This window comes from Pristis pectinata, chromosome 19, assembly GCF_009764475.1.
Source record: "Pristis pectinata isolate sPriPec2 chromosome 19, sPriPec2.1.pri, whole genome shotgun sequence".
In the NCBI taxonomy this organism is placed as follows: Eukaryota; Metazoa; Chordata; class Chondrichthyes; order Rhinopristiformes; family Pristidae; genus Pristis; species Pristis pectinata.
Genome location: NC_067423.1, coordinates 19,341,426 through 19,368,686, shown reverse-complemented (window position 1 = coordinate 19,368,686; position 27,261 = coordinate 19,341,426). Strand labels below are relative to the sequence as shown.

Genomic DNA, 27,261 nt, shown 5'->3' with positions numbered 1-27,261 from the left:
AAGGCTGATTTCAGATGGCGGTGAAAACGTTCCACCAACCCGTTTGATTGAGGATGGTAGGCCGTGGTGTTGTGCAGCTGCATCCCTAGCAGGTTCGCTAATGCAGACCAGAGACTGGAGGTGAATTGGGTGCCTCTGTCTGAAGTGATGTGGGCCGGAACACCAAAATGTGAGACCCAAGTTGTGAGCAGCGCCTGGGCACAGGAATCAGTCGTGATGTCAGTCTGGGGGGTTGCCTCTGGCCACCTTGTGAACCGGTCCACGATGGTAAGGAGGTACCGGGCTCCTCTTGAAACCAGCAGAGGGCCCACGAGGTCGACGTGTATGTGGTCGAACCTCCTACGGGTAGGCTCGAACTGCTGTGGCGGGACTTTGGTGTGTCGTTGGATTTTCGATGTCTGGCAGTGCAGACAAGTCCTGGCCCACTCACTGACCTGTTTGTGCAGGCCATGCCAGACGAACTTGCTGGCGACCAGTCGGACAGTTGATCTGATGGACGGGTGCGCCAACCCATGTACTGAGTCGAAAACACGTCTCCACCAGGCTGCAGGGACTATAGGGCGGGGCTGACCTGTCGCGATGTCGCAAAGTTGGGTCTGCTGACCTGGACCAACCAAGAAATCTCGGAGCTGCAGGCCCGAGACTGCGGTTCTGTAGCTGGGCAGCTCGTCATCGGCTTGCTGTGCGTCAGCTAGGGCCATGTAGTTGACACCCAAGGACAGGTTGTGGATGGTCGGTCTGGAAAGTGCATCAGCAACGACATCATCCTTTCTGGAGACATGTTGGATATCCGTTGTGAATTTGGAAATGTAGGATAAATGTCTCTGCTGATGAGCTGACCAGGGATCGGAGACTTTGGAGAAGGCAAAGGACAAAGGCTTATGATCGGTGAAAGGCCTGCCTTCTAGAAAGTACCGGAAATGCCGGACCGCGAGATACAGCGCTAGAAGTTCCCGATCAAAAGCGCTGTATTTCAGTTCGGGTGGTCTGAGGTGCTTGCTGAAAAATGCCAAGGGTTGCCAACGGCCTTTGATTAGCTGTTCCAGTACCCCACCCACCGTGGTGTTGGACGCGTCCACCATGAGGGCAGTTGGGACATCTGTCCTAGGGTGTACAAGCATCATGGCGTCTGCCAGGGTGTCCTTGGCCTTAACGAAGGCAGCTGCAGCCTCGTCATTCCAGGTGATGTCCTTGACCTTACCAGCCATCAGTGAGAACAGAGGGCGCATGATACGGGCTGCTGCAGGGATGAACCAATGGTAAAAGTTAACCATCCCAAGGAATTCCTGTAGGCCTTTGACCGTGTTGGGGCGGGCAAAATGGCGGATAGCGTCTACCTTGGCGGGTAGGGGTGCTGCCCCATCGCTGGTGATTTTGTGGCTGAGGAAATTGATAGAGTCAAGTCCGAATTGGCATTTGGATGGGTTGATCGTGAGGCCGAAATCACAGAGACAGGAATACAGCTGGTGGAGGTGGAAAAGGTGTTCTTGGCGGTTACGGCTGATGATCAGTAAGTCATCTAAGTAAATGAACACGAAGTCCAGGTCTCGGCCTACCGCGTCCATCAGCCACTGGAAGGTCTGCGTGGCGTTCTTAAGGCCGAATGGCATCCGAAGGAATTCGAACAGGCTGAATGAGGTGATAATCGCAGTTTTGGGGACGTCATCCGGATGGACCGGGATTTGGTGGTATCCCCGAATGAGGTCCACTTTGAAAAAGATGCGGGCCCCGTGTAAGTTCGCTGCGAAGTCCTGGATGTGAGGGATGGGATAGCGGTCCGGGGTGGTGGCGTCATTCAGCCTGCGGTAGTCGCCGCAGGGCCTCCACCCTCCGGTGGCTTTGGGGACCATGTGCGGGGGGAAGCCCAGGGGCTGTCTGACCTGCAAACAATCCCCAGCTCCTCCATGTGATGGAACTCTTTCTTTGCCAGGTGGAGCTTGTCTGGAGGTAGTCGTTGTGCTCGAGCATGAACGGGTGGCCCTGTAGTAATGAAGTAGTATCGTACCCCGTGTTTGGGCCTAGAGTTTGTAAACCGAGGTGCCAAAATTGATGGGAATTCGGCTAGGAGCTTGGTGAAATCGTCGCCAGAAAGGGAGTCCAGGCACGGGGCTGGTAGGCTGATTTCTCCCAGGGGATAGGTCTGGAAGTGCTAGAGTGGACTAACCGCTTCCCTCGCAAGTCGACTAACAGGTTGTGGGCCCGAAGGAAATCGGCTCCTAGGAGTGGTCGGGCGATGGTGGCAAGGGTAAAGGTCCAGGTAAAATGGCTGCTGCCGAATTGTAATTGAAGTGTACGGGTACCAAAAGACCATATCGTTGGCGGCATTGGGTACAGGACCTGGTTGCCTGTTACGAGTGTCGCGGCCGGTCGGGGGCAAAATACTGACCTCTGCTCCGGTATCAACGAGGAAACGCCGTCCAGATTTCTTGTCCTGAATGAATAGGAGGCTCTGTCGGTGGCCAGCCGCCGTAGCCATCAGCGGCGGCTGGCCCTGGCGTTTCCCTGAAACTTGCAGGGTGGGCGGCATCAACAGGCCTCCGTGCCCCACCTCTGATGGTAGAAACACAGCTGGTCGCCTGTGTCGTCGTCTGTATTCCTGGGGTGTGGCTGCTCGGTTGCTGGGACTGGACGAGGCGGGCGTTGGGCTCGCGGCCTGGTGATTTGGCCGACGGACAAACTGCTCTCGCGTTTGGCCTTCCATAGGACATCTGCCCGGGCGGCTACCTCATGGGGGTTGCTGAAGTCGGCGTCGGCTAACAGCAGGTGGATGTCATCGGGGAGCTGTTCGAGGAAGGCCTGGTCGAACATCAGGCATGGCTTGTGTCCCTCGGCCAATGCCAGCATTTCATTCATTAGGGCGGATGGGAATCTGTCCCCCAGGCCGTTCAGATGAAGCAGGCGGGCGGTGCGCTCCCGACGGGAGAGGCCAAAGGTCCGAATCAGAAGGTCTTTGAAAGCCGGGTACTTATCTTCCTCCAGAGGCGACTGGATGAAGTCTCCGACCTGGGCGGCTGTCTCTTGGTCCAGAGAGCTAATCACATGGTAGTACTTCGTGGAGTCGAAGGTGATCTGCCGAAGGTGGAATTGCGCTTCGGCCTGGTCAAACCAGATGCTGGGACGAAGTGTCCAAAAGGTGGGCAGCTTGAGGGCCACTGCGTTGGCTGCTGCGTTGTCGTCCATTGTGCGGGTCCAAAATCCGTTTGGACCGTCGGGGTCACCAATGTAGCGGTTGCTACCGTGAAATAAAACAAGACGCTAGTCGAAGGATTGCCAAACAAGAACTGGTTTATTTTCCCACCTTGCGCGGGCCTTTTAAGGGAGACTGTTCCCGCCCAATGCAACGGGCAATGACGTATATGCTACGTCATCAAGTCTTTCCCGCGCGCGGGTTCTCCCCGTCGCTCGGGGAAGATGAAGGCCCGCCGCCATCTTGGGCCTCGTCGCTCCGACTGCCGAGTGACCCGACTGCCGAGCCAGTTTGCCTGCCTGGACGGTGAGTCACTACACATAGTTAAAAATTCCTAACACCTCAGGATCTATCCGTGAAGAAAACCAAACATTTTTTGTTAAAAAATGACATTTAAAAATCATTATACAGAAATGCCGAGTCTTTCTCAATAAATCCAAAATGAGAAAAAAAATCTGATCTTACCATCACCCACCAGATCAAAATCCAGTTTGTTCCTCAACCACCACAGTTTCAAAATATTCAAAAGAGATCAAAGCATTTCTCCCAGCTACAGACTCTATTGATCACTTTATTCAGAATCTTTACAGGGATGCTTCTCTCCTGCAACCCTTAAGATAGATCTTCCTAAGCCATTTTAAAATGACCTTTACATGGAATTCACTATCACCTTTTTAGTTATTTCAGTGCCTAATACAACCTGGCACTTTATCTTTCAAGTTGGATGAGCCTTTCATTACCTCTTCAAAAGGGAAGTCCATGGCTTCTTCACATCTTTTAATTTGTTAATAGACGGAGCTTGGAAAGGCACCATCTAATGGGCATCTTCAAGAACTTACTTTTCTTTTTTTCCCGGATCTGGCCACCATGGGCAAGGCAAGCATTTATTGTTCATCCCCAATTGTCCTCAAATGAAGTAGAACATTTCAGAGGGCATTTTCGAGTCAACCACATGGAATGGGTCTGGAATTACATATAGACCAGACCCAGCAAGGATGGCAGATTTCTTCCCCCATTAGTGATATTAGTGAACTAGAGATGCTTTTTTTTGAATATAGGAAAAGATTTTCCAGATTATCCTCTCATACATTCCTACAAGCTTCACCTACTTCTGCATCCCAACTAAAATACTGTGGTAGGTGGCTCACTCAAGGTTCAAAATTAAAGTCACATTATACCAGCCAGAACTGAAAAAAATCTACAAAAAATTGTCACTCTCATTTTGATCACAGTGATTCTGTACAGTAACAATCCTCATGGTAATTAAAAGTATCTATTAGTTCCATCTTTTGTTGTTTGACTTAGTAGCATCACATCACCCTTAACAGTCTAGAAAATAAGCTGAGTACTCCTGACCACGATCAGTTAACCCTGTGAAAAATGTGCAAGTGTTAACATCAAACAAAAATAGGATTGAAGTTAACTGTAGTCCAAAGAAAATCAAATGTGTCCAACACATATTATGGCTCAACTGCAAACTTTTGAACATCAAGAGGTTGTAGGAATGGAAATAACTGCTGTTCCATTGGTTTTAATCCAAATGGCCCAGCAGTTTAGAAGTACTGAAAGTTTAAAGCAGCCCCATCTGAATGTAGCCTCAATTTGCAAATCCTAGCAGAGAAAGGTTGTCATGAGAAAGGCAGGCTGGGGAGGGATTTAATTTTGTATATGAATATCTGGCTTCATAATGCATTGGTGGCATATTGTTTTGTTTGCATTTGCAAGTGACTTCATTTTGGCTGAATGGCGTTGCTGTAAATGCATAGATGGTGTGATTCCATTCCTGCGGGATAGCTTGCTCTTTTGTTTTTGGGACCTTGGAGTATTTTCATATGCAAGTATTGTATATGCAAGTTGTTGTTCAATGATCTCACTGAAGTTAAACATGACTGTTGGTTCCCTGAGCTTCAAAGCTTTGGATATTTTTGTGCTGGAATTCATGCTACTAATCAGTTTTCAGTGACCCATGCTGGAAATGTGCGTGTGGATGTCAGAGAAGAGAAAGATCAAGTTTGGTTGCAATAAACCCACAGATGAAAAACAGCTCCTTGAAAGTAGTAATAAATAACAGCTGTGTAACCATACATACGTTGATGAGCTCCCACCCTTTTCGGTAGCTGGGAAAATTGCATATCCAGAATAGAATAAACAATATTAAATATTTTTCCTTACTCATGTTTTCTTATGAGGCCATTCAGCCCATCAAATCTATGCCAGCTTTCAGAAATCCCATCAGTCCCATTGCTCCATTATTTTCCCATAATCAACTCCCCCCCACCCCCCACCCCCCAGTTGTCCTGCTACTTATCTACAATAACAGTAATTTACAGTGGCCAATTGACCTACCAACTAAGATGTTCTTCAGATGTGGGAGGAAACTGGAGAACCAGGGAAAACCCACAGTCACGGAGACATGATACAAACTTCACATTGGCAACAGCCAAAGTCAAGATCAAACAGTTCGCTGCTGTGACACAGTGTCAACCCTCACTTTCATTTGATATTCTCTACATAATAATATCTGAATAATGGGGTTACAACATCCATGTGTTAAAATAATTCAAGACTGAGGAGTTTAAACTGAAATTGGTAACAACCAAGAACTACTACATAGAACAGTACTGCACAAGACAGGCCCTTCGGCCCACAATGTTGTACCGACCTTTAAACCTCGCCTAAGGCTATCTAACCCCTTCCTCCCACATATCCCTCTATCTTAAATTCCTCCATATGCTTACCTAGTAATCTCTTGTAATTGACCAATGTACCTGCCTCCACCACCACCCCAGGCAGCGCATTCCATGCCCCAACCACTCTCTGGGTAAAAAAATCTTCCTCTGATGTCTCCCTTGAACTTCCCACCCATTACCTTAAAGCCACGCCCTCTTGTACTGAGCATTGGTGCCCTGGGAAAGGGGCTTTGACTGTCTATTCTACCTATTCCTCTTAATATTTTATACACCTCTATCATGTCTCCTCTCATCCTCCTTCTCTCCAAAGAGTAAAGCCCTAGCTCCCTTAGTCTCTCCTCATAATGCATACTCTCTAAACCAGGCAGCATCCTGGTAAATCTCCCCTGCACCCTTTCCAACGCTTCCACGTCCTTCCTATAATGAGGCAACCAGAACTTGATACAGTACTTCAAATGTGGTCTAACCAGAGTTTTATAGAGCTGCATCATTACCTCACGGCTCTTAAACTCGATCCCTCGACTTATGAAAGCTAACATCCCATAAGCTTTCTTAACTACTACCCTATCCACCTGTGAGGCAACTTTCAGGGATCTGTGGATATGAACCCCCAGATCCCTCTGCTCCTCCACACTACCCAGAATCCTGCCATTAACTTTGTACTCTGCCTTGGAGTTTGTCCTTCCAAAGTGTACCACCTCACACTTCTCCAGATTGAACTCCATCTGCCACTTCTCAGCCCAGCTCTGCATCCTATCAATGTCCCTCTGCAATATTCGACAGCCCTCCACACTATCCACAACACCACCAACCTTTGTGTCGTCTGCAAACTTGCCAACCCACCCTTCTACCCCCTCATCCAAGTCATTAATAAAAATCACAAAAAGCAGAGGTCCCAGAACTGATCCTTGTGGGACACCGCTAGCCACAGCCCTGCAATCTGAATGCACTCCCTCCACCACAACCCTCTGCTTTCTACAGGCAAGCCAATTCTGAATCCACATGGCTAAGCTTCCCTGGATCCCATACCCTCTGACCTTCTGAAGAAGCCTACTATGTGGAACCTTGTCAAACGCCTTACTAAAATCCAGGTAGACCACATCTACTGCACTACCCTCAATCAGTTTGGTCACCTTATCAAAGAACCCTATCAGGCTTGTGAGACATGATCTGCCCTTCACAAAGCCATGCTGGCTGTCCCTGATCACACCATGATTCTCCAAATACCCATAGATCCTATCTCTAAGAATCCTTTCTAACAGCTTGCCCATCACAGACACAAGGCTCACTGGTCTATAATTCCCTGGACTATCCCTACTACCTTTTTTGAATAAGGGGACAACATTTGCCATCCTCCAATCCTCCGGTACCATTCCCATGGACAATGAGGACTCAAAGATCTTAGACAAAGGCTCAGCAATCTCTTCCCTCGCCTTGCGGAGCAGCCTGGGGAATATTCTGTCAGGTCCTGGGGACTTATCTGTCCTAATATTTTCTAACAGCTCCAATACATCCTCTCCCTTGATGTCAACATGCTCTAGAACATTACCCTTACCAACAGTGTCCTCAGCGTCATCAAGGCCCCTCTCCTTGGTGAATACTACAGAGAAGTATTCACTGAGGACCTCACCCACTTCCACAGCTTCCAGGCACATCTTCCCACCTTTATACCTAATCGGTCCTACCTTTACTCTCGTCATCCTTCTGTTCTTCACTTAAGTGAAAAATGCCTTGGGATTTTCCTTAACCCTACTCGCCAAGGCCTTTTCATGTCCCCTTCTTGCTCTCCTCAGCTCCTTCTTAAGTTCCTTCCTTGCTACCCTATATTCCTCAAGAGCCCTGTCTGATCCTTGCTGCCTAAACCTTATGTATGCTGCCTTCTTCCTCCTAACTAGATATTCCACCTCTTGTCACCCATGGTTCCTTCACCGTGCCATTCTTTCTCTGCCTCACCGGGACAAATTTATCCCTAACATCCTGCAAGAGATCCCTGAACAATGACCACATCTCCATAGTACATTTCCCTTCAAAAGTGTCATCCCAATTTACACTCACAAGTTCTAGCCTTATAGCCTCATAATTTGCCTGAGCTATTACCAGGTAAATATACACTAGTTTATCAGCACACTCTCCATTATTTGTCTAAATGGTTTCACATTTCTCACTTAGTATTACAAACCTTCAGTGAAAAGAATGCCAACATCCAAATGGTAGATCCTCTCCTCCCCATGCCCAGACCAAACTGCCAAGGCGATTTAACATACCCTGGGTTGCTGAATCTGCACAGTGCCGACTCTACTTCCCTTCACTTACGTCTTCCCAACAAGGAGTATAACCACCAGTTGGTTATTAGAGAATTAAGTTCTGAATGTTTACAAGACAGGTACCAGGTACTGTGATCTCACTTTAACCAGCAAGGTGATAAAAATGCACCACAAAAAAAGGTCAGGATGGGATTTTCATAAACTTCCCAATCAAAGCGTCAACAAATTCCATACCTCATTCATCAACAGTTCCATTATGTATGAATTAAATAAGCAATTAAAAATTCCCTGTTACATTGCAAGTCAGAATTAAAAATTGCAAGGAGAACTAGACAATAGGTTCCAAGAGCGGAAAGAAAACACTTGAAATTTATTGAAATAAATCCCTGAAATATAAAACTTTCCTGTGCTTTTTTTAAAAACAAGGAAAGAATGTACATAAGCAGTCCATGGATTATACAAGAACTGCAGATGTCCACAGGAGGTTATTTGAACTCGAAGGGAATTTTAATTGGATCCACAGTCTAACTTACAGCCAAGCTGAAATAAAATTGCTTTGGGAGCGTATAAAACCCACATCAATGTAATATCACAAACCCTACAAGGCACATGGGTTCACACGCAGCTTGAAATTTCTGGTGTAAATTCAAGTACACAATTACAAACTCAAGATGTCTGAGGATTTATTCATGAAGTTAAAATAATCCAACTAAATCCAGAGGTATCCAGAGTTCAAACATGCTTGACTGCATGAATAGTTCTTCAAAAAAGAGAAAACCATTTCTAAGAATCCACTGTAAACAGAGAGCTAATCTGTGATATCAATTTTCATGAAATTCAGACACCACTAAGAGAAAAGTGGCCCGAGAGGACATTCACTGTTATCGGTTTCTGCAAACTGCATAATAATCAATTGTAGCCAAATCCACTTTGCATCTCTCCCCAAGCAAAGAATTTGCTGCTCTCTGTCTTGGCATTTATTAACAGCCTAAAAAGATTACTGTACCTCTCAACAAGAAGTGTAGAATTGTGAATACCTACATGTTAAAAGGCAGTAAAATTATTTTAAAAAAACGTTGTCGTGCAACTTGGAAGAAAATCTGGAGGTGGGAGTATTTCTTTGTACTTTGCAACTTGTGTCCCTCTTCTTTTAGATTGTGCTTTTGGGAGATGCTATAGATAAGTCCTTAGTGACTTGCTATACTTTACCTTATAGATGGTACACAGGCATACCACAGTGCATTGAGATCAAGTTGATTGCTTTGCCCTGGATGGTGCTGAGCTTTGAGTGATGCTTGAGATCTTTTACACCACACTTCAGTTGTACCTAGTAGATTGTGTTTCTGACTTCTAAAGGCCATTCATCAGTCACTATTCTTGGAGCCAAAGCCACTACATTACTTATCCAGTTAGGCTTCTGATCTTCAGGGCGATGTTCTTGTTTTAAATATACACCCATGATTTTGTTATCTGTGCAAGATAAAGTTTCCAAATTTGTGAATGACACAGAACTTGGAGTGTGGTAAAAAGAGAGGGGCATAGAAATAGACAGCAAGACAGCTAAGTGTGTTTGGAAACTGGAGACATAGTTGTAAAATTCTGGACTAAAGACATAAAGGAGATGCAAAGAATTTTTTTAAAACTCAAAATAGTTATCAGGATTTGGAAATCAGGGCCACCAAGGGTGATAGAAACAGAATCAGTGCCTTTAAAGGAGAACTGGATAGGCACTTGATTGAATAATTTGCAGTGTCACAGGGAAAGAATCAGATGGACTAAATGGCCTCCTTGAGTGCCACTCAATTATATTGAATCTCTATTTCAAAATGGATTTCTAATTGATCACAATATTTCTCCTCTTCTGACACAAAAAAATATTTTTCTTCCTACAAGGTGGATCATGTATCAAACTTACACAATGGAATTTAAATTCATATGCAAATAAAGTATACCATCTGGTATTATCCATCAGGGCATGAAGATCTCTGACAGGGATCAAAAACACCTGGAATTGTACATTGTCAACAATCTGGTCAGGGATTATTGCCTTCATCCTCTTCCCCACACACATGGAGGAACACTCCTCTTGAGAAGAAACATCAGAGCTTGCAGGCATTTTTATTTTCAGACAGCATGATGTAAATTATTTATTAGATGTCACATCATGCAAACATGACACTTTTCCATCTTGATTCCTCTTCCTACTTTCCACTATTTTTGAAATTCTACTGTTCTTTGATCATTTTTTGACTGTGAAGCACTTCTCATTTATTGCATATGATTTCAGAAAGAGCAGGAAAAGCTCTAAGTAAAGCAGGCAGGCAGAAACAAGAATAAAAAACAAAACAAGCAGTTTAAAATTTCCATCTGCTAAAAATGTTCAAAATGGTGTTGAAATTCAATGAAGTGAACCAGTTTGTATATGACTGGCACTTTAAACAGTCAATCCCAAAACACAGCTTGATATTGTTGCAAATTAGTGCAAGCTTGGAGAGATAAAGGAAATGCCCATGTTAGATATGAAAGCTGAACATGAAGCCAATTGACTGACAATACTTAATATTAGGATGAAAAATCTAAGCAAAATGTAATAAACCACTTGGCAGGAATCACAAAGCTTTCTTAAAAATATCCATCACCGTCACAGCAACAAAATAGGTTCATTTCATTTTAATTAACTCACATCATTTCCAACAGACATTGCAAATTTGCACTTTAATCAAACAAATTCATAAATGATATTAACTGTAACTGTTCTACATTATTCCTCTTGCAGCCTATCAAGGAGTTTGAACACACTATACTATTCCAATCTACAGCTATTTTGCTTATCCAATCATAGTCAAATAATCAACAGCAGAGACTACATTTGTCATTCCTGTGCTGTCACTTTTGGGGATTGGATCATCACTCGCAAGAACAGCATTTATTGCCATGTCCCCTTTGACCTTCACCAATTTTTACAGATGCACCATAGAAAACATCGTATCCGGATGCATCACAGCTTGGTGTGGTAACTACTCTGCCCAAGACTGCAAGAAACTGCAAAGTTGTGGACACAGTTCAGCACATCACAACCCCTCCATGGTCTCCATCTACACTTCTTGCTGCCTCAGTAAAGCAGCCAACATAATCAAAGACCCCACCCACCTCAGGCATTCTCTCTTCACCCCCTCCCATTAGGCAGAAGGTACAAAAGCCTGAAAGCATGTACCACCAGGCTCAAGGACAGCTTCTATCCTGCTGTTATAAGACTACTGAACAGTCCCCTAGTACAATAAGATGGACTCTTCACCTCATTATGGCCTTGCACCTTATTGTCTGCCTGCACTGCACTTTCTCTGTAACTGTAATATTTTATTCTGCATTCTGTTACTCTTTTCCCTTGTATTACCTCAATGCACTAATATGATGACATGACTATATGGATGGCATGCAGAAGTTTTTCACTGTACCTCAGTACACTTGACAATAATAAACCAAGTTTACAGATTTATCCTTAGTTGACTTCAGGAAAGGAGTGGTAAGCACCTCCTTAAAGTCTTTCTGGGTGTCATAAAGTTAGTGTCATAGGGTATGGAAACAGTCCGCTTCTGTGGTTTGTTTTAGTGTTTCCTCAATCCAGGATTGAGACCCAGCAATAATGAACGACCAGTAATACTTCCAGATCAGGATGGAATGCAGGTAGTGTTCCCCATGCACCCAAACCCCTGGTCCTTCTTGATAGTAGAGGTTGTATGCTTGGAAGGTGATGCTGAAGTAGATGAGTAACTCCGGTGCATTTTGTAGTTGTGTATCAGTGAAAAAGAGGATGAATGTTATGAAGGGTACCAATCAGGCAGGTTGGTTTGTGCTACATTGTGCCAAGCTTCTCAAGTGTTGCTACAGCTGTACTGAAGGTTGTCTAGGTCCTGCAGCACGCAGGCACGTGCCGCTTCATTTGTTGAGTTGTGAATGGAATTTAACATTACATAGTCGTCAGGAAATGCACCCACTTCAGACCTTGTTGATGATGCAGTTAAATCTGGTTGGGCCCAGACACTCCCCTGAGGAACTCCTGCAAGTGATACGCCAAGCTTGAATAAATGATATCAACCAACCACCACCATCTTCATTTGTGTTAAATATAACGTCAAATGGTAGGGACATGGATACCTCCTTATATTTCCCTACAGTCATTAGGTCAGCTGAACATGTCTGTTAGCATCACTCTTCGCACTTTCTTTCTCAGCCCTGCTCCTGCCTCATTGCACAGACTGATTGCAGCTCATCCAACACCTTCAATGCCTGCCACAAATTCCATATCTCCGTGACAAATTACAGCCATGACATTCTAACTGATCCCAAACAAAGATTCTGAGCTTGCATCCAAGCTAAGATCAGTATTCCAATATTCCATTGTTTAACCTTGCATTGTTCCACTCTCCACAAAATAAGAACACATACAAACTCTGCTGCCATTCCCTTAACATCACTCTTCTACTCATTGAGCAATATTGGCTTCCAGTCTACCAATGCCTTTACTTTAAAAATTTCAGACTTTGAATCCATCCATGGCCTGAACCTCCAACACTCCCAAGAACTCTGCATTTCTCTAATTCCATCTTGTGTATTCCCCAAACTTTCTTCCCCCAGTACAGAGAAATTAAAGCATTAAGAGGTAATGACAAGGAATTCGACATGCATATGGGATGAATATCATGTCCATCTTTGGATGATGTTACTAAGGGCCAGCAGGTAGAAATAAGGAAAGCATGGAGGCAGAGGAAATGGAGGCTAAGGCCAGAACCTTGAGAGGTCAGATGCATTGGTGCCATGATAGATAGAAAGAAAGTAATTAACCAAGATTATCTGGCTATAATTGGATTGGTAAGAGTGGAATCAAATGGTCAACCAAAACAAAAAAGGCTTTGGAATGGGATGGGGTGGTCAATCATGTCAAAAGTTCTAGAAGGTACTAAGTACCATGTTCACAACCACTATAGAATGTCAATTATAACACTCAGCAGGGATTATTGCAGTGCTATGATGATGATAAATCTAATTCAAGTTGAGGGAAAGATGATGATGAATTTGGAAAGGCAAAAACACATTCAAGACCTTGGGGTGTAGTTATTTAAATGACAGAAAGGCCAATAAGTGACTTTTTAAAAAAAAAAGGATCCAACGGGAGGGAATAATTTACAACTACATCTAGCAAGGAAGTCAGGTTTAATTGTAATACAGGGTAGAATATGATTGTTAAGTTCAAGACAGGAAAAAATTGAAGGATGTGAGTTCCAGCTGAGAGCAAAATGCTGAAAAGGCTGCCATATTATTGACAGTCTTAGTGACAGCTCATGGAGGTCCTTTTCCTTCCTCCATCCTTGCCTCCACTTGGCACAGCAGGCAGCTTTAAGGAGCAACTAAGGATATCTTTGCACTCCAGGATGATTCTGGAGCAGTGAGTGGTTCTGGAAGAAAAAAGCAAGAGCCAGTGGTCCTTCATACACTGATAAATACTCGGGTAATTGTCCGCCATTTTTTCCAAGTCACAGGCAGCTCAGATTTTAGTTTGGGAATTGCTGCTCTGCAATGATCATGAATGGGAAGAGCCAAACCTACAGTCATGCCCTGACCCTCCTCCTAGCAAATTCAATGCTATGCATTTATCCCCTCTGTTTTCTATTCCCACATGTAATAATTAATCTTTATTTTGTCCTGTTGTTACATAATTAAAAGAACAGAAATTACTGAAGACGAGAGACTGGAGATACTGGAATCTGGAACAAAAAAAAACAATGCTGGAAGAACTCAGCAGGTCAAGAAGCATCCGTGATAGGTGGAACCAGATTTTGGGTGGGTTGGGGGGGGGGGGGGGGGGGGGAGATGACGGGAAGACGGAACCAGTTTGGGGGAAGGGGGGTGGGGTGTCGGGAGGGGATGGGAAAAGTGAACAAAGAGGGAGAATAAATCTAAGTGAACATGTGAATGAGTGAGTATCAGGTAACTCACACCCCCAGTGTTCTCAAGTAACCCAAACTCCCAGTGTTTGCCTCCTACACACAGTCACCTGTTCACCAAGGTTTCTTCTCCTTTTGTTCACCTTTCTGTCTCCTTCCTCTCCCCCACCTCGTTCCACCTGCATATAATCCCCTCCCTCCCCCCTCCTCCACCCCATTTGGTTCCACATCACCTACCAGCCTCTATTCCACCCCTCCCTTATAATGCTATATACTGGCAACCTTTCTTCTTCCCTCTCAGTCTTGATGCAGGGTCACAACCCAAAACAACAACTTGCACTTTTTGCCTCCAAAGATGATGCTTGACCCACTGAGTTCTTCTACTGTTCTGTTTTTGAACAGAAAATAATCTCCGATTTATCTGTTTTTTTAATAATGCATTAGAGGCAATGGTGTATTAGACTACCCACACTTGTCACTCACTCCCTGACACTGTCTCAATATTAAATGCTGAGGCTCCATATAGCAGCAGAACCTTGAGCGATGTAATAGCATCACACAGGTGGGCTGGAACAAGCCCTGCAGACAAAACAGCTGAAAATACTTGACAGCTGGGTAAGCCACGCACCCAAGCTTAGTTAAACTGTCAACTTAACAAAAATTTTAATGTCTCTGATATTTAGATATTAAATAAAAATAGTAATGTTGTTTCATTTAAATGATAAATAAAACCAGGTTTAAACAAGCAAAAACAAGTAAACTCAATTAATCCAGAAAATGTAATTTTTAATTACCCTTGGTCATATTTAATAATTACCTTTGGCCATTGCAGATATTCCTCTCTACTGAAGCAAACAGACTCACTCTTCCTGTGCCAGTTCTCTGCCAACACTGGTGTCATGGACAAATTCCCCACTGCAAGTGCTAGGAACCAAAATATGGAGTTCACCAATGAAGCATAGACATGAGAAATCCAATACTGGAGATTCCTGAACTTGATAGGACCCAGAGGTGGGGCAGATAAGGCACAATGCCGATACTTCCCAACAAGTTCCAGCACAATGGCTTGTAATTCTTCTGCACAATTTACTTGTTTTACCCAAATACCTTTCTTAAAGCATGGGAAGCATAGCAATAAATGCTGCCAATATGTTACACCAGCATTTCTGGAAGAAGAATCACTACTCAAATTGGTATAGTGATGCACACATAACATTAAGGGGCAGTTTTAACACAAAAAGTCATAGTCAAACAGAATGGAAACAGGCCCTTCAGCCCATCGTGTCTATGCTGACCATCAAGTATCTGTCTATATGAACCACATATTCTGGTACAAGGTCTGTAGCTTACCATGCCGTAGCAATTCAAGCCTTCCTCCAGGTGCTTTGTTAATGTGGTGAGAGTATCTGCCTCTAACACCTTCTTAGGCAGTGTGGTCTAGACATCATATCACCCTCTTCCTCAGATGCCCTCTAAACTTCATGATGTTCATTTTAAACACATGACCTTTTAACCCTGCCATCAGGAAAAGTTCCTTGTTAGCTACCCCCACCACCCCCCCCCCCATATAATTTTGCATACCTCTATCTGGTCCTCCCTCAGTCTCCTCTCCTCCAATGAAAGCGAGTGAACCCAGCCTATCTAATCTCTCCTTATAACAAATCCTTATCTCTCCAAATATAGGCAACATAGGCACAAACCTCTTCCCTCCACTGGCACTCATGCAACAATGAATTACCCTATGGCTTGGTGTGGAGAGGTGGCCATTGGCACTGGGATGCAGGGCTCAGAAATGCACAGTGATTGTGGGTCATTACTGGATACCGGCAGCAGCTGCTCCATGTGTTTTAACAGATTGTCATTGCCCAGGTCCTACAGTCTTTCTTATCTCCTCATGAAAGATACTGTTTCCCTCTCCCTTTGTTTGGATGAACAGTTCTCCCTAGATTTCTCAATGATAACAAACTCAATAGCAGTTGCTAGCACAGAACATGTATTTTTATATACAAAATGCTATAAAGACCCTGGTTAATGCTGATTTTACCAGTGTACTTTCAATTCCAAAGACAAGGTGACAGTGCACTATCATGAAATGGATGGATAAAAAAAGCTACATTACATTGTACTCCTGATTACAAGCTATTCACACAATTTAACATATAAAAAAGTTAACTGTATCATAAAATCTCTACAAAAGGCAAAATACCATGGCTCAAATGAATTACGTATCTTCAAGCATGATGCAACAGTTTACATTGAAGTAGTGATCTGGGTTATTAGCCCCACCTAGATAAACTCCATGATAACTGATGAAACAAAGAATCAATCAAAACAGTCATAAGGACATCACAAGGAATAAACATGAAAATACAACTCCTGGTTTTTAAAACAACCAATTAGCTATTCCTGTCATGATACTGTGATCTACCTCTCAAATTAAGTACAAAACCAGTTTAACCAAGTACTTGGGTCAAACTTCTATAACGTACTAAAAATGTGATTCACCAGACACTCTTGTAACTTTGCTACAGTGTTCTCATAGGAGCTCCTGACCCATTTCTCATTGGACTTTCAATACTTTGTCAAATTCTAGTTCAAATTTTGTATTGGATAAACACTGAAGATAAAAATCAAGTCTGAAGTTCTGCTCAAGTTCCAATGAGTTGCTACAAATATAAACAGTCCAGTAAAAATGCTCTTCCAACTTCCACCACTAAAATCAACCATTTCCATAGGGACAATTTTGCACAATAATTTAGCTGCTAATTTCTTCTTTTGCATTAAGCGATGCAGACATTGTAAACACACACATTAACTTAATAAAGTGCAAGAAACTACTTAAATTTAGAGACTAGCCAATCTTTCAGCAAAAATTCAAGTGTTTTAAATGTCTTGATTCACTAAACTATCCTAAGTAATAGATTAAGAAACAGAAAGTAAAACTTAAAACAGGAACAGGACATGATGAATTATTACTAAAAATCTTAGATGTAGGTAAATATTCATAAGTTTACACTTGAGGCAAAAATATGGAATACAATCAACTTCAGCATTTAATAAGGCAACAGCCTTTTAAATTCCTTCTAATTTGCCAATTCATACCTCAAAAGGATTTAGGACATTTTTGCCTCATTGGTTCCTGCAGGTTCTGGTCCCAAAGAGACAGACAGCCCAGAATAGATTGAGGAACTGTTTTTTTTAAAAAGACCAAAAATGTCTAAAGCTGTACAAAACTGATACGATTTGAGAGAATTCAGTTCTAACCACCCAAGAGTCATGTTTCATTTCCAAAGAGCAAACGGACATGATTTTTGACTCAAAAAAATCCGATACAATGTGTTGACATATAAAAAAGATTCACTAGCTCATCACAAATTGACTTAAAATCACTAAAAAGCAAAGGCACAAAATTCCTTTAAAAAGCAAAGGCACAAAAAGGAGACTGCTGATATCCAGACTCGAAGTGTGCTACATGCTTGTAATAATTTTACTTTCAATCATGTCCACAATTATGCCCTTAAAAAACAAAACAATCCCCAATATTTTACCGTCAAGGTAACAGGGAGGCTACAGTACTCGCTACTATTTATGTGGAGATATTATGCTGCTTCCAGCTGAGTGGACGTAAGCAGCTCAATGGAAAATCAAGAGTTTGCAGACCACTGTGTCCCAATAAAATTTAGCTTTGTGAAGAGACCTTTGTGTTACCTGGTTCACTACTAGAAGGCATTGAAATGGCTTGAAGTTGCTATACTAGCAACTTGATCAAATTAAACTTATCACACAAAGGCATCTTAGACATTCTGTTTTAGCAACATCATAAGTATTAATTACTTCCAGTCAAACTCTGTAGCACTGGAAGATAGCTATTACTGTTGTGAAATCTAATCCATCAGGTGTTAATTGCTAAAGAAGATTTTAAACATTACAAGCAATTTTTCTGATTAAAAAAACAAAAACTGTTCTTTCTATATCCATGATTGTTATCGTGGATATTGCTTATTTACAAAAATGATTTGCAGTTTTCCTCTGAAATGTAGAGTTTCATTTGTACAAATACTCAGCAATCACATTTGATTTGTAATCTTTCTAACATCCTATTTTCATGAGTTAACAGAAATGCAAAACATGTCAGGACTAAGTCTAAAGAGGAAGAACATGGTCAAATGCAAAAACCTGCAGGCCAACTACCAAATATTTATGATACCAACTTATTATATCAGAACACAATTAAGTGAACAAAAAAGGGATTGTTATTCACTCCCAAAAAGAAAACAATTAAGGGAATCATGGAATACAACAGATTAAAAACACATCACAGATCATTGCCCAAAACCACAAGTCCTGAGGACATCCATATCATGTCAAATTTGGTCTTTCCCACTGTATATTAACAGACAACACTATGTGAATGTATTGATTTCACTTCTATGCCAAGATTATTGGTGCATGACCTGACAGATCAATTGCAAAATATAACCTGAAAGTAAACCTATCTACAGTACTTCTACAGAAAAGTTACACTTTACACAGCTATTTAAATTCCTGCTAAACTTGTTGCCTTTCTGATGCCATATCAGATCATGAATTAATACACTGGGATTTTTCAGTCATCCCAAATGAATACATTTCAGAAAAAGCCTTTTTAATGGTGCAACTGGTTGAGAACCCAGGAGAACTGATAGGACAAAGGTTGATAATAACATTTTGAAAATACAAAGTGTAGTAAGTTGCACAGAAATTCAAACAACATTGAACATTTACTTCCCCAGAAGAAAAGTAACTACTCAAGTTTAAGACTATATTGAGAAATGTTACTGATTTACTCAGCGAGATCCTCTTTCCTTTAATTTATAAAAAGCTGGGAAACATCTAATAAATGTCACTGTATTGCAATGTCAAAATATATATTTATCAATTATAAGAACAGGAATCAGACACCCAGTCTCTTCAAGAATTTATCAGAGGTCAATTATTTCTCTAAATATCACCCCAAACTGATTACCACCCATTTGTTCTGGGCTCCCTCACAAGTGGAAGTAGCTTGTCTAATTTTACTTGACATACCTGAAATTATATTACTCCTTAATTTTCAATATTGGAGGGAGCAATTTACTTTATGAGAACTTTTGGTTCAAACATATGATCTGTACATGTGGAACTAAAATACTTGTGCATTTTGTCTCTAAATCAGAAAGTTAATACATAAAATCTGTTTCTGAGAATACTATGGGGCAGTAATTTTCTTTCTTCAGTAGCGTAGTGGTTAGCATAATGCTATTACAGCGCCAGTGATCAGGGTTCAATTCCCACCGCTGTCTGTAAGGAGTTTGTACGTTCTCCCCATGTGTCTGCGTGGGTTTCCTCTGGGTGCTCTGGTTTCCTCCCACATTCCAAAAACATATGGGTTAGTAGGTTAACATGGGTGTAATTGGGTGGCGTGGGCTCATTGGGCTGGAAGGGCTTGTTATCATGCTATATAAATGAAGTTTAGAGTTAGTACCATACATATGATTTTGTTTTCTTGAATGAAATTTGGTTACGATCACTTGAGTCCCAAAGCACCTTGCACATCTTGGAAGTTCAATAAAGTATTTCTGACTGCAAATTGTGTTTATGCTAATGGCTCATTTTCAGAGCATGTTAAAGAGTCACACCCCACACTGCAAAACCTGTGGTTCTGATGTACACCCATCATGGCAAAATGCAGCAAACACTTAAAACAATCAAGTTTTCTGAACATTATTTTCTCTGCAGCACATTTTAAAGGGAGCCTCCCCAAGCAGCCTGGCACTGGAATCCTTGAATTTAGTTACTTCAACCCTCCAGTCCTCATACCCCCTCCCTCCCCCACACCCTGACCAATAGTTCACAACCCACCACCAATACCCCATCCTGACAGCTTGCTAATCTTCCAACTCACAGGCTCCTATCCCCTCAACTCCCAAGACTCTGATATGCTCCTATCCCAGCCTAACTCTTGCACATCACTACCCTACAACCAAAATTAAGATGTCACTTTCCTTTGCATGACTGTGATGCCTTGAGCTGCTGAACTTAAATTACAGGTCAATGACTTCAAGAGTCATTGGTACACCTTGCAAAAATGGATTAACGCACAACTGTTACAAGAAATTATCAACTGGTACTAATAAGACTTCTAACTTGTATAGTAATCAGTACAACATTTTGAAAACATTGGCCAGAAACAGACCAAGTTTATTTCCACATGTGAAAATATCTCAGCTTTGAAATTTGTTCTTTTTTCTTGACCCAAATATTCCACACATGCAAAAATGAAATCCTGCATAACATGGCTGTTTTGCATGGCCAAAAAGTAACATTAACATTGCTTGAGAGAATTGAAAGGAATAAATCTGAATTCATGAACAAGAGGGAGGGGAGGAACATCAATGCTTGCTCTACTTACTACACAGCTCCAACCACGATGAACACTCATGCCTGGATCAGTTAAAAATAAAGTAGCAACTTCCCTAAATGTAGAACCGGCAATCTCCTTCCAGACTTGAGCACATTCACACAACAGACTATGATCACTCAGAGCTGATCGCTGAACCACACTTCCATGATGGACAGCACCATTCCATACACAGAAGAAAACAGGCAGACTAGTCCCAGAGGAGTCTACAACCTGAAACGATATCTCTGTTCTTCCTCCTACAGACGTTCTCTGAATTTCTGTTTCTACTTCAGATTTCTAGAATATGCAGTTCTTTGATTTCCAGACTGTCTTATCTGCTCGGTGATTTCAATCTTTTTTTTTAAAAATCTCATCTGCCCTATGATGAGACCCCCACAAAGGAGATACATTCATTTTATTTTTTTCTCTATTCCCCTGCAGCTCCCCCCACTTACCCCCTCCCCCAACTTCCAATATGATAGACTGAGACCTAGTGGGCTTGATATATTATGTTAAATCAAACTAGTGACATTTCACTCTATCAGAAAAATTCTGCTTAGAAAAATAACTTTTAGGAGATTTCCATATAGTAAAGCAACCAATTTCACATTGCTAAAGCAAGTTATAATCAAATTATGAGTCCACTGAAAATAAGAAATGTGTACCATTGAGCTGCAATTGTTATTTATGTGAACAAGTTATCAAATGCTGGTTCATAAAACTTGACATCAAGTAAAATTAAATTTTAAAAGCAAATCGTTGTTCTCACAAACAGTGTGTTAGAGCACAAAACACATGACCCCCTGGACTAGTATGTGTGAGTATGGATCCATACTCACAAATGTTCAGGTGCTGACTTCAAGAATACCATCACAGGAACATATCTAGTACAAGCCAAGCACTCTCACACAGAACAAATGAAAATAAGATCATTGTTGTGTTCCTAATCCAAACTAGAACAAAAGGAGATTTGTCAAGAATACTGGTACAGCAACCAAAAATAAATTTTAGTATCTGCAAGGGTGGGGCTAGGGAAAAGGAAGGGTGTCAAAGAGTACACAAGAGAAATTGGTCCCACCTATAATTTACTATACTATAATAGATAGGCAATAGGTGGAAATAACTATCAAAATCAGATATCAATTATGTTGAAAAAATAATCAAGGGGCATGCTGCCGGCCACCAAATTCAATAGAAACAAAAGTGGAAAATCGCAAAAACAGGCAAGTTATTTAAACGTGCAACTGCAAACCAACTAAATATAAATCCTGGATATCCAAAACAGTTTAAAATGTCACGAGCTAGGAAATGTAAATGCTTGACTTCATGACTTGGTATATCCAAAAAAAACCACAAGATTGGATTGTTAATAAATAATAAGTCACAATGTACAGGAAATGAAAGTCACTGCAACCACAAAATCACTGGGTTTACTAAAAAAATTGCCAGTCTGGGGGAAAAAAAAGTAGGGCAAGGGTATTTATTTCTATTTCTTAAAAAAAAGTGAAAATAAAAGAATCACCCAAGCAAATTAACTAGGTGAGAATATTAAATAACATCTTAGGAGAGGGTACGGAGACGGTGGAATTTTACAAAAGAATTGTTCAAGAATAAACTGGTAAAACTGACATCTGCACATGTTCATAAGGGGTTCAGACATATCCCCCTACCATTTGCTAAATTATGAAGTACAGCAGAAAGAACTTCAACATGCTGTATCTGTATTTCAAATAAGACATTGAACAAAGTGCTACGTGAAAGCACACGCGCGTCTGTGTGCATGTGTGTAAAAGAGATGTATTCTGATAAATGCAGCAAAAAGGAGGTTCACACAGAGCATAAATACTGATCAGATGGAAACAAACTGGCCTGCATAAGTTTTTATAATTTAAGCTAAAAAGATTAAATCAAAGAAAGTTGCTGAAAGATTGAAAATGACGAGTAGCTGGATGATTCCAGATGTGTGCTTTGTTTGGATGGCAGGGTTGGTAGGGTAAGAAAGAGGATTAATGTGCAGAATGCTTCAGCTTACTGTTAGAACCACAACTGTTTCCAATTACAACAACTTGGATCCAGAAACTCTATTGAAATTGGTCCAATTTACAAATACCTCACTAGATGGAGGTGTAAAATTAGCAGCTCAGAACAAAATATATGTGGCCAGAAGACTGATAACAGGGATTTCAATGCAGGCAACAGTTTTCAAGGGCCAGCAATGCAAGGAAAAAAAGAGTGAAACATTCACTGAGGATGGTACTAAAATACCAAAGGATAAATATGAAAGAGGCCAAGGAGCCCGAGTAAATCTGACACAATGTATCCAACCAACATGAAGCAGCATCAGCAAAAGCAATAATATGTTAAAGTAATTAAACAAAATAGGAAAATACTAAAAAAACACATTCAAGAATTGAAGACTGTGCCACGAAGAGCCACAAGTTATCAAGTGTCCGAGTAATAAAGAACAAACTAAGAAACTGAAACTTTTGTCTGGAAAGCCAGCCTGGTAGTTGGCAAGTTTATAGCTTACCAAAATAGATCTAAAATTAATATTTATATGCCACCTCAAAACACATTGGCGCCAGAAGCGTGGCAACACTTGCAGACTGCCCCCAGAACACTCTACGCAAAAGATGTATTTCACTGTGTGTTTCGATGTACATGTGACTAATGGAGATCTTATCTTATGTACAAACTACAGGGCATGGATGCAAGGTGAAAGTAAAAGGGACTCACCAGGAAATCAAAGACAGAACTAAACCAACTAAGTTGTGGAAGGGAAGAACACAAGTTTTGCAATTCTGATTAATGTAGCACATCTCAAGGTATCTAAAGCACTTCAAAACCAATGAAGTACTTTTGTGGTGTAATGTCATTGTCATATTGTAGGAAACACAACAACTAATGTTCACACAGTAGGATCCCACAAACAGCAATGCAATGACCACCAGATAGTTTCTTTTAATGACATTGGTTATGGAATAAATATTGGCTAGGGCACGAGATCATCTGGGAAGCCATGGTTTTCAAAACATCAAAGAAATCAGACAAGGCCTCATTTTAGCATTTCATTTGAATAATGGCACCTCAACAGTGCAGCATTGCCTCAGTACTGCACTGGGATATCAGATGAGAATTTTGGTGCTCAAGTCTCTGCAGTGACATTGGAATACCAAACATCTGACTCAAAGGGCATGACTACCACAGATGAATTATCAAACTCTTTCACATAGAATGATGGTTTCTCTTTATCTCCCTACCGCATTCCCCAGTCATATAAATGGTTCCCAGACTTCTGTCTTGCACTGGACTCAGATGTCAGCAGGTGTACAAGGACAGCATGAAGTGATTTCTCAGTAGGATTTCTCTCTCCCTAAAGAGGTGTGTCTGGCCTCTACACAACCTCTTCCTGGAAGACACAGTATTAAGAACTGGTGATATGATGAAAAGGGAACAGGTATCATCTACTGTAGGCAAGAGCAGTGCAACACATGCATTCTCGCGAAACCACGTCATTGTGCAATTTCAGCATCCTGGACACAAACAATGTAAAGCTAATTCACTGCTAAACAGTGAATCTTCCAGTAATCAAGAACCTGGTAATCCCACAACACATAATCCTCTAATCAGGAACACTAAATCTAGAGATAACTGAAAACAATACAAATATGTCATTATTATTGAGCTGCACATATATTAAGAGCTATACACTTCATAAAGGTCCCCATGAATCAATGTGTTTTCAAAAGAAATGCAAAGTTAGCTAAAACGCCACTAAAATAAATAAAAACTTCACACGGATCGTTGTGATGCTGCTTTGAATAGTTACAAGATGTTTGCTTCCTGAATGCACTTAACAAAACTTTAGGGAAATTACTAAAGAAAACTAATTCATAGTAAAAGCTCATTGGGAAAAAAACATCCAAAAATGTTTAAATATTAACCAGTTTTCAAAGAATGATATTGTATAAAAAGTCGTCATTCACCCCAGCCAGACTATTCCAACTCCTAGGAGAGCAATTGTCTCACTCTTATTCCAACACATTTCCCCACAACTCTGCAAATTATTCCCCCTTGTATCCATCCAGTTCCCTTTTCAAAGTCCTGTTTGATTCTGTTCTATCGCCCCTCCAGGCAGTGGGTTTTATTCCCTGCTCATCACCCGCGAGTCAAGTTCTTTACATGGTCAAAAAAACATATGAAAAACATTTATCTACTTACTCGTTGCACCACCTGTGCCAGCAAAAGGCAAGCTTCCCACTGGGAGTAGGCTAGACTGCCTCTAACAATAAAGGCTTCGTTAAGACCACGGAATTTCTTTCAAAAGATATTCCACGGAACAGATCTTCCATCAAAGGGTTAATATTACAAAAGTTCTCTTCGGGATGCCGTGCAGAATTTAATTAACTTTAAATTTTAATGATCGATTCTAAATCCTCAAAAAGAAAACACACAAGATCACTAACCACACCCAACTATTGAATACCTCGCGTTACAATAAACACCACCAAGAGCTGAGCCAAACGTATTTTTCCTAATAACAACCAGCCATACCGTGTACATTTGACACATTCCTCGGCTGGAAATACAAAAACTGTGGGGGAAGGAAGAGATCTATCGAGCAGTAGAAAAATCACACCCAGCCAAGAACGGTTAAAGGCCATCCTGACGTCGGGTTCAAACTTGCGATCTCACCACCCGGAGCTCACTAACCCCCTTTCTGGCTCAGCCTGCCGCCATTCGCCCCTTGAGTTGCCCAATTGTTTTCCCCTTAACACAAAGAGAGGGAGGGAGGGAGGGAGGGAGGGACGCGTCAACGACAGGAATTAGTGGTTTACTCTGCTCTCCTGTAGGGCTGGGCTCGGAGACAGGAGTCGGATTCATCAGAAGCCACGGCTCCCGTCTGCAATCCCTTCAAAAACCAATTCAACTATGGTAAATACAAACGGTTCTAAACAGTGCTTCCCTCGACAACCCTTCAGCACAATGCAACAAGGCAGCTGCCTGAGAAGTTACAACCTTTAAAAGTTAAAAGCCCAATCGGCGATCGCGCCCCAACTTCATTTAACTTTTCTCCGCGTTCCTCCCGTTTAATCTTTTGGTAAAAACCACCTGGGGAGGAGGGAGAGGGAGAGAGGGAGGGGGGGGGAGGAGGAAATAACTACACAGAACGATAAAAAAAATCAATCTGCTCGCTAGAGCCAAAATAGTTTACCTTTTATTTCGGAGTGCGGCTCAACCGGAGAAAGGTGAATAACTCACATGACTCGGTGTTTAATCCAGAGAGAGAGGGAGAGCGATAGAGGAAGAGGGAGGGGTGGAAAGACTCACCTGTGGGCGATGCACACATCCGCTCTGAGTAACAACGACACGAGGAACAGGAAACGGAATCGTCCGATTCCTTGCGAATAATGAGGTGGAGAAAGCCTCCCATCGCCTGGCTGCCCGGGCAGCGGAGCCGAGGTCGCGGCGCTCAGCTCAGCGAGCTCTTTGTTGTTGAAAGGCTGGCGAAACTCGGTACTTTGAACACTGACGGTGGAAATGCCACACGAGCAGTGGGAATTCTCTCCCCGCCACCCGCTCCAATCCGATCCCTGGCACAAGTTGACGTTTGGCCCGCTGTCGCTTTGTTGCGACTGTAGCTCTCGTTAAAACGGACTAGATTAAAGTGCGCACACACACAGGCTCGTACTCCAACCAGTCAGATGGGCATTTATTTTGAATGAATTTATCTTTCAGTGGTTTAATTTTTTTAAAAACAAAAACGGGTTTCTGTCCTCTTACCCCGCCCTCCCCTGCGTGGTCGCTTCACCCTAACGCTGGGGTAGGAGGATTTCGCAGGGACACGAATTGTGTAGTTTTTTTTCGCCAAAACGAAATCGAACTGAGCTTTTCGGTGGATTTGGGATTACTGGAAGTTCAGACGTGAAATGAAGGGGGAATTCAGTAAATAGGTTGAATTTCAAATTGGGGAGGAGGGGTTTGGCTTTCCCCGCGAGAGATCTGGGAGTGCGTGGGCGTTCAGTATAGCTCCGGTCAGAGTACACTACATTTTATTTGTTCGCGCTGTGGACGTCGCTGGCATTGCGGGCGCTTATCATCTGTCCCTTTGTCCCGAAACTGAGGAAGCAGTTAACTATCAACATTATTAGTTTGGCAGGAAAAGGCCCCAGCTTTGCCTCAACACCCAGCCCCGTCGGCTCCTGTTGATTACCTGGCCCATGCTGCCAAACGCCTGGTCCTGGAGCACACCTGGCCCACATTCTGATCTCCGGCTCTGGCCGGACACCTGCCCCACCTTCTTGATCCCTGACTTTGGGGTGTTTGAAGATCAAGACTTAAGACCTGGTACAAAACTCATGGTCTACTAGACAGCAGCAACCCCTGTCCTATATGCTTTTAACATCTAGACTACTTAGAGCAGGCACCTCAAGATAATTGAAAGAAATCATAGAGTCATACAGCAGGGATGAAAAACACTATGATGCTGCAGGAACTCAGCAGGCCAGGCAGCATCCGTGGAGAAAAGCAGGCGGTCAACGTTTCGGGTCAGGACCCTTCAATGAACATTGAATTCTCCCACTTTAGGTAATCCCCACCCCCTTCCTTCCCCACACCCCTCCCCCCCCCCCCCCCCCCGTGTTTCTTCTCTTCTTCCCTTTCCTAGCCTCTTTGTTTCTCCCTTTTTTCCTCTCTCTCCTCACCTTTGACCCATCCCCTGGTGGATCTGCTCTCCCCTCCTCCCCCGCATCTGCGT

General features: G+C 42.4%; 1 protein-coding gene across 1 annotated transcript in view; it reads right to left on the bottom strand.

The window, feature by feature from the left end:
* LOC127580559 (plexin-B2-like) overlaps window positions 1–25,841 on the bottom strand; it is a 196,837-nt gene extending 170,996 nt beyond the window's left edge. The window contains exon 1 of the mRNA XM_052034145.1: window positions 25,720–25,841. The gene's annotated coding sequence lies outside the window, so the exon portion shown is untranslated. The remainder of the gene's footprint in view (window positions 1–25,719) is intronic.
* Between the last annotated feature and the right edge of the window lie 1,420 nt (window positions 25,842–27,261).